The sequence below is a fragment of the Epinephelus fuscoguttatus genome, linkage group LG10 (assembly GCF_011397635.1).
Source record: "Epinephelus fuscoguttatus linkage group LG10, E.fuscoguttatus.final_Chr_v1".
NCBI lineage: Eukaryota > Metazoa > Chordata > Actinopteri > Perciformes > Serranidae > Epinephelus > Epinephelus fuscoguttatus.
In genome coordinates, this window is record NC_064761.1 from 31,015,033 (window position 1) to 31,027,951 (window position 12,919).

Genomic DNA, 12,919 nt, shown 5'->3' on the forward strand with positions numbered 1-12,919 from the left:
AGACTGTTTAGAGGACAACTAAAATCATGCTGACTATAAAGTTAAACAACAACGGTGATTCACAGCAGCCTCTCGTGAATTTTTTTCCTGTGTCATTTCTGGATAATCAGTTGGTTACACGGAAAGCACCGAAAGGGAGGTGGATCCAAATTACTGGAGATGATAACCCTTTCTCATCAAACGAAAGCAATGTACTCAGTGAGATACTAGTTTCAAGTCTTTATGAGTTACTTTTTTTCTATGTTCAATCAATACCATAGGAGCTCATTAACAACAACCTATTTCTCCCTGTAAAGCAGCGACCATAACAATAATATTTATTGGTGAATACAAGTGTGACTCAGCAGTGCTGGACCTAGCACATAAGGTGCCTTAGGCAAGCTTCCCCTGGGGCCCCCCACCCCTGCACACCATATCCTCCTGAGACCTGAACTTTGTTTGGTATGCTTTTTTAAATTCTCCTAGCTATTTGGGATCAGTAGTACCTGATAAGTATAAAAAAACTGAACATTGTCAATGATAATCAAGTCCCAATGTCCTCAAATGAGACCATTAAGTCCCAATGTCTTCAAACAAGCACTTCCCAATTAACAGTGTCTTAGCATTGCTGTTGGTCAAATTTGTAGCCAGATGACTTGGCAGAGATGGCTGCCATGGTGCTTTTACATGGATAAGTGCATTGTGCTCTTACTACCACTAGATGGCACGTTAAAGTGTCCACGAATGAGGACAACAGGTCTTAGTTAAGTAGAATGAAGTATAAGGTCAGGTAAACCAAAAATGTGATATCCTCATATGAAGACATATGGTCTCAGGAGGATATTATTGATTGTATTTGTATTTGTATTGATTGTAAGAGAACAAATGAGGGCGGGTGCAGTGGTTAGCATTGTCGCCTCATAGCAAGAGGGTTCCTGGTTTGAACCCAAGGGTGGGGGAGCCCTTCTGTGAAGAGCGTACATGTCCTTCCCACGTCAGTGTGGGTTTTCTCAGGGTACCCCGGCTCCCTTCCACAGTCCAAAGACATGCAGGTTAATTGGTGACTTTAAATTGCCCGTAGGTGTGAATGTGAGTGTGAATGGTTGTCTGTCTCTATGTGTCAGTCCTGCAATAGTCTGGTGACCTGTCCAGGGTGTACCCCGCCTCTTGCCCAATGTCAGCTGGGATAGGCTCCAGCCCCCCGTGACCCCTAACAGGATAAGCGGTTACAGAAAATGAATGAATGAAAGTGCTTTAGAGAAATCAACACAAACAATGTCCATCAAAAATAAATAACAAAGAACTAAAAGATATGGTATGTGCAAATGTGCAAATTTTGTCTCCTTGCTGTTTTTGTACTGCCTACCAGATCTCTTACGTTGGATTTGTTTTTAAATTAGGCAGCCCTAGGCAGCAGCTTCTTATGTCCGCCACATGTCACTCAGTCGGCAAGGCGTGAAATGTGTCAATTTGCATCCAGTGTCATTATTTGATCACATATGATTCAGCATATTTTTTTTATGAGACACATCTAAGAACAATTTGTTTTTATTACAATTCCTGAAAGCCAACTTTACTGGGGCTAAATGCAATAAATTAGTGGAATTAAAACAGTTTTTCGGCAGCAATTTCCATCCTTGAGTTTAAGGTCTTTCTCCTTCTTCTCATTGAGCCTAAATGAACACAACAGAGGAATAATTTAGTCCCATTAAAATTAAATCTCAATAAGCCTCCAGCCAAACGTAATTGTTGCTTTATTACACTTTGGGGTTTGTGTCTGAGCGCTCGACATTCTCATACTGACCCCAAATAGGAATCTAAATGGCCTGTGGAGGACTTAATGTCAAAATGACCACATTGGAAAGCATTTACAGCACTGTCGATGGATAATGCTGGTGCCGTGTTAAAGGAGTTAAGACCTACTGGACCTTGCCGTTAAATTGCTTGGAGCCAAAGCCACTTTTAAGCTTTGATTTATGAATAATTAATTTGCTGAAATAATGACTTCTATAGGCTTGAGGGCTCATGTGTGTAGCTCACCCTCTTTACCATCTTAATAAATCTACAGGCAGAAATCTGACAGCCTTTTGATACAATCTGCTAATCAGCAGTGCCAAATCAGATGACTCAATTTCTGATTTGGGAGAAATATGCAAAACAGTCCCCTGCTATCACTGAATACAATTTAGCCTAAGGGTATCTAAGATTGAATCCAAAAGCATATTACTGAATTTGACTTCACGTGCATTATATAAGTAAAGCTTTTAAAATAAGCCCTTTCTTAAATGTCACTACGGGTGTTTATTTTGTGAGAAATGCCAGAAGGCTTTCTCATAGCATATTGTGGCCATTGTTATGAAGTCCCTTTGTGGCACTTATAATATGGCCTACAGTTGTCTGACATTGATATTATTGTAGGACATTGTTTTGGTTTGCTTGTTATTTGCTGTTTTGTTTTTCGTCTTATCTTCATTTACACAGCCAAAATGTGCCTGCACCAGCACTGTAATACTTATTAACATTATTCATCCCGCTTACGTTATCATTCCATGCTGCCTGTGACTTTGTAGCATCCGCAATTAAAACTTAAAAAGAAAGTTTCCTTTGTCCAGAGACTTGCTGAAAGTCTTTGTACCGGCCAACAGTGGTTACATCAGAGGACACTGCTCTGACAGCGGTATTATTATTCAAGCCGAAAGAGTTTAACCAACAGTGGAGTGATGATGAGTTCTCCCTATACACTTGATTCATGTCCCCTTATTCCTCTCACGTACAAACCAGCATACCTGCGCGTCTATAGGAATCTTAACTGTTCCGACTTTTCATAACATTCAGCCACTAAGGACAGGATAGCTTTAAGTGCCTGGGACGAGAGAGCAAATCAATACACACTGTAAAATGTGTCCATTCTTTTAAAAAGGGATTTAAAGCAAAAAAGGAGTTGCCTGTGTGTAAACTTATCAATGCGCGCGTGAGTGTGTGTGTACGAGAGAGAGAGATCGAACACTTTTTATTACTTTGTCCCTGCTGCTGCACTCACCCCTCCCCAAAAACTAACAAGCATTGTTACTCAAGTACTGCACTTTAAGCCAAAGCTGTACTATGTGAGCAGCCACTTTGGCTATAAGTGACAGTCATGCAATAAAGGTAAACTCAGTGAACATTTGCACAGAAGAAAAGAAATATCAAGCCAGTGAAATTAGTGATGTATCTAATTGTACCAACTATTTGCCACTGGATAATATTGGAAAAACCCAAAAGTGTCTTAAATTGGGCGAGGCTGCGTTTTATTGCTCATGTGTTCAGCTTTTCATTGATAATACAAAGAGTGTGTTATTTCGCCTTTCAAAAGTTAGGCTTCACAGTTTCATTGAAGTACAACTTTTGTGCTTTACTTGAGCATTTCCATGTTCTGATACTTTATCTTTCTATTCGACTACATTTAATGAGAAATATTTTACTTTTTACTCACAATTATTTGAGTGACATAGTTACTAGTTACTCTGCAGTTTCAATTTTCAATTTTATTTATAAAGCCCAATATCACAAATCACAATTTGCCTCACAGGGCTTTACAGCATACGACATCTCTCTGTCCTTTGGACCCTCGCAGCGGATGAGGAAAAATTCCCCCAAAAACCCCTTTAACGGGGGAAAAAACGGTAGAAACCTCAGGAAGAGCAAGTGAGGAGGGATCCCTCTTCCAGGACCAGGACGGACAGACGTGCAATAGATGTTGTACAGAACAGATCGACATAATAAATTAACAGTAATCCGTATGTCACAATGAGACAGAAAGAGAGACAGAGACAGAGAGAGATGCAGGACAGACAGTAATGACAGTAGCTTACAACAACATTAATGAAAGAAATAATATTGTAATTATAATTCTGGCTACTGTGGTACAATATGTTGAAAGTATATATCAATATCTGATAGTATACATATGTGATAATAATCATATGTGTATAATAACAGTAGAAGTATGACTAATGATAACAGCAGCAGCAGGAGGCATCTGGTATCTTAGGTGAAAAACTGTTAGGAGTAGGGAGGAGGACTTTTAAGAGGCTTAAGAGTTTCTTAAGCAGAGGACATAATGGTGGAAACACAAAGAGGTTGGAGAAATATTCCCCCAACACTGGATGACAGTGAGTAAATGAAATGCTACAGATCAGATCGTGCAGGGATAATATGTGTGGTTGATCTCATTAGGGACACGCACACATTTCCCATCCAACGCAATAAGGCTGTAACGCCAGAAATAAATTGATCGCAGTAACAATATATTTGAAAAAGTGGAAAAATGCCTCAGTGCAGCAGTGATAGCTTGTGTCTGTCTCAACCTCCCATCAGCAGAGTGATCACACTAACATGTCATTTCATTACCACTGGGTGTCCACACCTTGCAGGCTCACAAAGAGTGCGTCTGTGACAAGCAACAGGGTAAACCCCACCTCCTCACTGAGAACTCTCCCAAGTCACTCCTAAGCTAGGCATCCTTACTAAAACAAAAAATTTGAATACGGACCCAGAAGTTTCATCCCAATACAATATTATATAACTATATATTCTGTAGACAACGATGCGATATTTGCTGATACCACATATGAAAGGGGTCGCTCGTAGTGATCAATCCACATACAGCTTAGCTTTTTATGAGGCTTTAACATCAGGGACCTGATCCAAGCAAACTTGACCCCAAAGTCCAGTTCGTTGGGTTAGTATGAACTCTGTGTACCTTGTGTGGGCACGGTTCGCCAATCTATGCCCAGGTCCATTAGAAAAGGTGATATCAAGTACAGTTCATGTGTACTCAGGTACAGTTTTCAACAGTGATATCAAACTGTACCAAAAGATGGAAGTGGACTGCTATTTAATGCAAATTGCAGTTGACGAGTGGAGTTGGCATTTTTCAATGCCGCTGGACTCCTTCAACATCTGCATTTGTGCATAGCACTCGCCAGTCTCATTTTCACAACTGCACAGCCATGAGTGATAAAGTAGAAAGGCAGATACGAGGGTGGTTCTTGATATTGTCTCCACAATATAAACAAAAGCAGGCATAATGTGAAGGAGTCGGGATCTTGAGATTGGCACACTTTTCTATGCTATAACAGCAACTAACTCCATTTCTGCCTGATGGGTAAATTTTTACATGGTTGTATTGTTACCTTTTCTGAATAAGTCACAAGACAGATGCAGTAGGACATCTGCAGTGGCTGTGGCTCACTGTACATACTGCTGACAGCACTCTATTCTAATATTAAACGGCTCTCAAGAAATAATTTTATTTTAATCCCCAGATTAGCTTTATTATTCTGTTTCCACCTACTTTGCATAGAAATGATTCAGGACACAGAAACTTTGAGCCATGTTCAACAAAAGAACTTACGCCATGCCATCTCCTGTCAAAGTTTGCGTGCTGACAATAAATAAATAAATAAATATTTGTTTTGTTCATCTGTTTCCTTTCATCCCACTCGGTGTGGCAGAGCAGGCAGGCGGTAGTAGACCTGAGCCACATGAAAAGGAGAAGAGCTGCCACAAGAAAGCGAGAAAGCTTAGGAAAAAAACACAACCTTTGATGGAGAATGCACTTTTTAATCTTCCAACAACATGGGGAAAAGGGGGCCGCACAGTCGTCCTGCCCCCTGCGGCACAGTAAGAAAGCAGGAGAGGGGAGTGATGTGTTTGCGTGTTAGTAGCACTAAGAGGGAATATGCCGGTGCCAAAGTTAGATGAACTTTTCACAGCAAGAGCTTTTGTCTGCTAACTCCAAGCTCAGCAGAAATATGAAGGCAAAATAAAGATGCCTCAGTCTCCAGTGTGACCATTTTCTATCGCACTAAAGTAATCACATGGTTCATCAAGCTGCGAACAAAGACACACAGACTGCATGCAGGGTTCATGTGATCAGAAGCATTGACTTCACAGGCTCAGCAGTCACTGCAACGTCTCAATGGAGCTCAGCCATTTAATAAGTGGTTTCATATCTCCAGCTTAAACACTATGACAAATTCATTAATATTAACAAAATATTTAAAGCACTGAACAAATCAATTTGAAATAACTTGTTATACGAGTACGAACATTATCACCACAGCCTGCTATATAGGTCTCCAGATACAGTCTGTAAAGTAAAAGTAGCAATAATACAGAGTAAAAGAAATATGCAGTTACGAGTAAAAGTCCTTCATTCAAAATCATGCTTAAGTATAAAAAACTTAAGTATTTGCATCAAATTATACTTAAAGTAACAAAGAAAGAAAGGCCCGTTTCAGAAAATGCATACTATATTCCTGGATTATAATTAGAGATGCATTAATGTGTAAGCATCACTTTAATATTGCAGCTTGTAAAGGTAAGGCTATTTTCAATTACTTTATTTACTGCTGGGTAATTTAACCTATGATAATATACCAGAATTTTAAATTTTGTATTAATACTTTAAATCTACAAATTAACTAGTAACCAAAGCTTAAAATAAATGTAAGAAGTAAACATTAAATACAACACTTGCCTCCAAAATGTAGTTGAGTAGAAACATAAAGTGCCATTAAATCTATAAAGTTAACAAGCACCTACGAATTACACCGAGGTTGTAGATGTAAGGTTGTAAAGTGTACAGAAGATCAATGCCATTTACTTGAGTAAATGTGCTTAGTCAAGAACCGGTTTTGTAGAGAAGAAAAACTACAATAGCTGAACTACTTGATCGGGGTATTGTGTATTCTTCTCACGATTTTACAGCTTTAACTTGAAATGTTGATTACAGCTGACATGGCACACTAAGACGAAGAATAAGCTGTGTGTGAGAAGGTTATCAAAAAACACCAGAAATACCATCAACACCGATGATGCCTACTGCAGTATTTACAGTGAGAATCTGTATCAAATGAAAACAGAGAAAATGACCTTGATAGCGATGGTCCCTGGTGTGGGACTCTGCTCCAGTATTCATACAAAACATCAAGGCAGTGAGCTCAGTTTTGAATTGTTCCTCCTCTCAGTGTGACAAGTAAACAGTAAAGTTAAAAGGTTTGAACAGCTAAGCTTTGTTTGGATGTGAATGAGAGCAACAGCGACTGTGCTTGCATAAATGATGGATGTTTGTTCATCTCCTGTACGTAAAACAAGCAAACTCAATTTTGTATTAACTTGTGTTTATCCAACTTATATAATTTTTCACTGTTAGTTGAAGTCTGCTGCTTGTTAGTCTGTGGCACAGCACTCAGTCTGAAGATGATAATGCTATTAGCTGACATTAATAGTCTAAAGTAAATTTATGTCTGATTACTTATAAGATTTTAATAGTCTAAATATGAAATAATTTACAGTCAGTTTGTAAACAGACTTGATCGGCTTGTTGTAAATTAGTTGGTACCAATCTAGGTGACTTTATTATCACTGAGCGGTGCTGCAGAGGCAGCCATCAATCTGCCATTATGAATGTGGTGCAGAGATGACAAGGTAGAGGAAATGAGATGGGAGATGGAGTGGGAAGAGAAGGCAGAGAGAGGAGAGAAGGCAGCGCACTTTGCTATAAAGAGACTCGGAGAGAATAATATCAGAGAAAATGGAAAAGGATAAAAGAAGCAAAGAAAAACATACTAAAAGGGATGAGGATCAATACAAAAACATTCAGAGATATCTTTTATACACAGAGAAGAGAGAGGGACCCGATGTATGGTGAGAAAGCCTGCACTTTGCCTCACCCCTACAAGTCACAACAGATAGCAACACATCAGGCCTTTTGTTTGGGGAAGGGTCACAGTAATGTGCCATCGCTGTCAAAACTCATACAATCACAACACTAAAGAAGCATAAATATTTCAGGGCCAGTCGGCTCTCTACATGTTTCCTCTCCACCTCCGCTGTGGCAGCTGACCCGTTGTCAGGGCTCTGGGGTGAAATAAGCTCTCCAAAATAAACAGGGGAGACCCAGAGAGAAATAGAAAGGCAGCCAGTGGTATTCAAAAAGCGATGCAAAGTCATAAAACACAGAGTGAGGAAATTGTTCTCTGTGGCAGCAAAGTTGAGACTACCTGTTGGCTGTGGCAAGACACTGAGCTCTGTTATTTGTTGCTTTTCATTATGTATGTTGCATGCAGTGACCTGGCACTTTCCATGTTCTCTGACTGTGCCTACAAATCTTTTAGATTATGTGTTTTTAAGGTCTGCTAGAGGTTCCCCACAAATCACTTTTCCAATATCCTTTAAGCCGAAGGCACAACAGTCATAAAACGTCTGTAGCCAGTTAAGTTTTCCTCGCAGGGCAATTTTACTGGAAAGATTAAAGACTGTTACTCTCACAAAAAGTTAAATGCATAAAGTTAATGACTTTTTATGAGCTTTCATTTTGGGATTCCACTCCATGAACTTACATAGTTTCTTGCAATGTTCAATTCTCACACCCTCTGATGCACATAATTAGCGAAGTTTGCTTTTTAGGTCGGAAAGATAAAACTTAAATTCAAGGTAGTGTGCAAAATTAGCAGGCTCAAGGAAATCAATTTTTTTCCAATATAATTTGGAAGGAAAAACCGACTGGTAAGCTTAGCATAGCATTAATGGTGGGAACAGCCAGCCTGGCTCCATCTAGAAGTAACAAAATCCACCTACCAACCCCTCTAAAGCTTACTAATTAACACATTATATATGTACAAAAAGTGTAAAAACAACAATTTGCCGCAACTTGATTTTTTCTTCGCCAGGACCAGTAACTTCCTGGAGTCTCCACTGGTTGGCTGGCAACTACTCCAGGCCAAGAAATAGCCTGGCACATAACCCCCCATAAAACTGTAAACGAGATATATATGTTATGTAGTGAGCTTTAGAGGCGTTGATAGGTGGATTTTGTTACCGTTTGACAGAGAGCCAGGCTAGCTCTTTACCCCTGCTTAGAGTCTTTATACTAAGCTAAGCTAACTGCTGTTGGCTCCAGATTCATATTTATATAAGACAGTGCCATCAACCTTCTTCTATCGCTTTAAATGCTGCTTCAGATTATGATCTTCTCAACAATACATCCTATTGGAAAGAATGTTAATAATGAATATTGTGCTTACTAGTATGTGACTCAAGGTCAGCCTCCTGCCTCTTTATTATTTCAACATGATGAAGTGGTTCTCTCACACAACTGGTGCATTACCCTAGCCTTGGTTATGCCTTATTAATATGTTATTGGGCAGAATATAGTCGGGGCAAAGGTCCGTGTCAAGTTTCAACCTGCAGATGATTTGTAGCTGTGTTGTATGTTACTGATACCTTGTGTTGCAAGCCTCCGGAAATTTGTTGCAGGATGTTTGAAATAAGATTCCCATCAATGGCGTAGTGCAGATGAAACCAAGCAGATCTGGTCAGCTATTAATGGATGGAGGCTAATTTCTACCGTTTCGAGGCTGCAGATAATGAAGAGCAGAAGGTGAAACAGGAGGGAGAACGAACGCTGAGCCAGAGAAATGCTTGTGATGTGATCCCAGTACACCTGAGACTTGTGGTTTGATAGTAAACATAGAACAGAGCAAATGGATTTCATTACAGTGTAACTGTGCAGCTCTTTTCATTGCTCAGCAAAGACTACGTCCTTTTTAAAGTGCGCTTTGATGATGATGGATATCTCATTGAAACAATTAATCTTCCTCGCGAAACAAATGAAAGTGCACCTGGGATTTAAACATCATAAAGTTTTTATAGAGATCCCTTTAACATTTATTGCTCAGTATGTTGTGGTTTTGATTATTTGTTGGATTTAATTTGGTGATTTAACTATTTTAAAGGAACAGGGTGTAACATTCAGGGGGATTTAGTGGCATCTAGCGGTGAGGATTGTAGATTGCAACCAGCTGAAACTTCTCTCTATTAGAATTCCTATAGTGTTGACTGCTCAGGAGCCAAATTATCCAGACAGGTCTTTTTCTCTCCAAAACAAATTGACACAGGGATTTAAACCAGCAAAAAACTAAATAAAGCAGTTTCATGTTACAAATCAGTGTTTCTCCGATGCTGTTCGGCATGTCAGAGACGGGCCACTAGCCCAACACCTGCTAATGTGTGCTCACCTTACCTCTGATCCAGACATTCAGGAGGTTTTTACCGGGAGCCAAATTATCTGTGGAGGTCTCTTCATCTACAAAACAAACAGACCCAGTTATTTAAACCAATAAAAACACTGAGTGAATTAGTTTCACGTTACAATCAGTGTTTCTCCGATGCTGTTTAGCATGTCAGAGATGGGCCGCTAGCCCTGCACCTGCTCATGTGTGCTCATTTTTTATGTCTCATGACTTAAGATCTACATGTTCAGGAGGGTTTTACCAGTGGCCAAATTATACGTGGAAGTCTCTTCCTCTCCAAAAGAAATGGATCCAGTGATTTAAACAGATAAAAACACAGAATAAAGCAGTTTCGCATTTAAAAGTCAGTGTTTCTCTGACACTTTTGTCAGTTACAGTGACCAATGTGAAGACACGAGAGCCAGTGTTTGGTTTGTCCATTCTGGGCTACTGTGGAAACATGGCAGTGCAACATGGCAATACAAGTGAATGAGGACCTGCTCCCCATGTAGATATAAACGGCTCTTTCTAAGGTAAAGAAGCACAATAATTCTTATTTTCTGGTGATTGTACACTAAAGTAAACACACTTACTATATTAAATTCTATTTCTGCCAACATGTCCCCCTAAATCCTCCACACTGGACCTTTAATGGCTACTGTAATGAATGTATGTGCTTCTTCACCGCTTTGTATAAGTTGTCAGATCTAGGGTTTTGCATTTACTCCTTTTGCAATATTTATAGGTGCTGTTTGTTGCTATGTAAACAGCAGTTGTTGCTGTGTCTTTCTTTTCTATTATGACCAAATGATCTGAAAGTAGGCACTTCCTTCAACTGTGGGAATGTGTTAAATAAATCTATATAAATGTGATCGGTACGTTCTGCTCTTACATCCATGAAAATGTGGTCAAATTGCCAATTTATTGCTGTTATCATGAAAGCTATGTCTTCAGGCAGGAAAGAGAGAGAGAATGGGGGAGAGTGGAGTGATCATTTTACTCCAAGGGATGAGTGATTTTCCTGTTATCTACTAATCTTCAATTACTCAATATCCAGAACAATTTTGGCCTCAATCAACTGATTCAGTGAAGCAGAGTTAAGAGTTAAGCAGGAACAGATGAGAGCCTTCGGGGCACATGTTGCCAACTCGTTTGCAGGAGAGTGTGGTGGCACTGGTGTACACGGATGTGTGTGTGTGTTTTAGTTAAATGCATAAAATGCAGAGGTTGAAATTGCTTGGTCATTCAATAACATATCAAACAATACAAGGGAAAGTAGCCACACAGCTGTGGTCATGGCAGCACACCCATGTTTCCCACATTGTGCTATTTTCTCTCACTCTGAGCTGTTAACTCTCACAGCCTCAACACTAACTGCAGCATGGATTTAAACATGGCTAAAACAAAGCTACAACAGGTCCAATTCAATGAAGTTCTGATAGCAACATTAGGTAATCTGTTTCCTTTCTTTGGAGCCTGGTGCAGGCATTTGGGAAAAAACAAAGGGACACATAATGAAAACTGTAATGGCTTGAATAATGAAAATCTTCTCTAAATGAAAAGGGGGAGTTAATAGAGTTCTAGTGGTGATGATACACTGCATCGAGCAGGGCAAGTCTCTGTACTGGCTTAATAATGACAGAGTACACAGTATTACATGTGAATCCCACATGAAGAGGAAAGGCTATGTAGAACATATCCCAGACTATGTAATAAGTACATTAATGAAGGCTGCTATTGTTACAGTCTATCCCCCTTTACCACTCAGACAAAAATATTTTATTCTTAAATATTTAATACAAAATAAATCCTCTGCTTGTGAGTTGTAGTGCATCTACAGTGAAAGATCTTCAGGATGTACATGTGAATGAGTCTAGCTCAGTGTGGGTGAGGCTAGAGAAAAAAAGCCTGAGTTGACTCAATGGGTAAAGACTGCCCTCTCAGGGTTTACTACGTCAACTGCAGTTAACATGGTTGCCTGACAGCTCAGCCATCTGGCTGTATGTAAGTGAGGTAGGGGTGATAAAGGCCCACATTGGCATTGAGCATCACATGTGATTCACTGGTACTAGGTCTTCAACTGTTGTTTCCTACGCACACATAATAAGTGGTTTATGACGCACCATAATTAGTAGTGCAGTCATAGTTGATGAGGTGGGTGCACTACTTGGCAGATGGGTAGGGTACCGAGGAGGAAGTGAGGATACTATCCTGTGTATTCCAATGGCTTTTTGGCTGATAGGCCAGAGAAGGAGGTTGGTTTAACCTTCTCATATGAAGCATCCGTAACAGGTCTATAAACAGCCACCAAATGATCCACAACAAATTTTATAAATGAGTATGAGTTTCACAAAAGGTTATTCACTCAAGGTCCACTTACTAGATTTCTTCTGGAGCTTTCTTGTAGCATCTTTCTGCAACTTATGGCCGTCATTAGCAGATGAGGTTTGCACAATAACCTGGAGAGTGAAGAAGAATAACATATATATATAAATAAATACTTCATTAATAAACACATACATATGATTTATGAATAAAATAACTATGTCATGTTTGATATTCACATAAAAAATGAAGACATATTTCTCATTATATTGTCAATCATCCATTAACCATTCATTCTCAAGTTATGAAGGCTTTTGTAGGAGGAATTTTAGCTGTTAACATATTAATAAACACTTAAAAATGTCCTTATTACAACTACATTACAGTGTAATGTAAAGCATTTATTAGGTGTTTGTTGCTGATAGGTTCGATATGGGGGTTAAAATTATAGTGTTACCCAAATCTTGTGAAACAAATGGGAAAGTTAAGATTTAAAGTTAATTATTGACTTTGGAATTTACAGTTTGATCGAAGAAATCAGTACAAAAGGTCCACTC

General features: G+C 39.3%; 1 protein-coding gene across 1 annotated transcript in view; it reads right to left on the reverse strand.

Moving 5' to 3' along the window:
* The window catches only part of sema6bb (sema domain, transmembrane domain (TM), and cytoplasmic domain, (semaphorin) 6Bb), a 181,107-nt gene extending 168,638 nt beyond the window's left edge, over positions 1-12,469 (reverse strand). Inside the window, exons 1-2 of the mRNA XM_049588366.1 lie at positions 12,418-12,469; positions 10,049-10,111 (exon numbers count right to left, since the gene is read on the reverse strand). The gene's annotated coding sequence lies outside the window, so the exon portion shown is untranslated. The remainder of the gene's footprint in view (positions 1-10,048; positions 10,112-12,417) is intronic.
* Positions 12,470-12,919: the final 450 nt, after the last annotated feature.